Genomic DNA, 606 nt, shown 5'->3' on the forward strand with positions numbered 1-606 from the left:
TGGTGTCAATTGCTAAGATTAATTTTTGTATTGTCTATTTTTTCAATTACTTGCTTTTTATTTTTTTAATTGTATGGAGTACTGCAAAAATTTAAAAACAAATATGTCTGCTTCATTCCAAATTTGTCATTGAAAGTGTGAAGAGTCTGAAAAATTTGATAAAATAAATGCTTGTTTATCTGGGCATTAGCAAGATGGCTCAGTATGTAAGGTATTTTCTGCAGAAATTTGGTGATCTAAAGTTCTGTTCTCCAAAACCACACAAATGTGGAAGAAGACATGTGAACCATAAATGTTATTCTCAGATACTACACTTGATCTTAGCCAAAGAGCAGAGAAGTGATAAGACAACAAATGGAAAACAAGGGGATACAAATTGAAAAGGAAGAGGTCAAATGTTTACCATTTGCAGATGATATGATAGTATACATAGTGACCCAAAAAACTCTACCAGGGAACTCCTACAGCAAAGTGGCAGGATACAAGTTCAACTCAAGAAAATCATTGGCCCTACTATATACATTTAAGACAATTGCCGCAGACAACAAAAAATAGCTTGAGATAATGCTAACCAAACAAGTGAAAGACCTGTTTCACAAGAACTTT

At 33.2% G+C, this 606-nt stretch overlaps 1 pseudogene; it reads right to left on the reverse strand.

The window, feature by feature from the left end:
• Positions 1-208: 208 nt before the first annotated feature.
• On the reverse strand, positions 209-344 carry LOC121142549 (annotated as a pseudogene).
• Positions 345-606: the final 262 nt, after the last annotated feature.

Source organism: Mesocricetus auratus, unplaced genomic scaffold (assembly GCF_017639785.1).
Source record: "Mesocricetus auratus isolate SY011 unplaced genomic scaffold, BCM_Maur_2.0 Super-Scaffold_100009, whole genome shotgun sequence".
Lineage (NCBI taxonomy): Eukaryota > Metazoa > Chordata > Mammalia > Rodentia > Cricetidae > Mesocricetus > Mesocricetus auratus.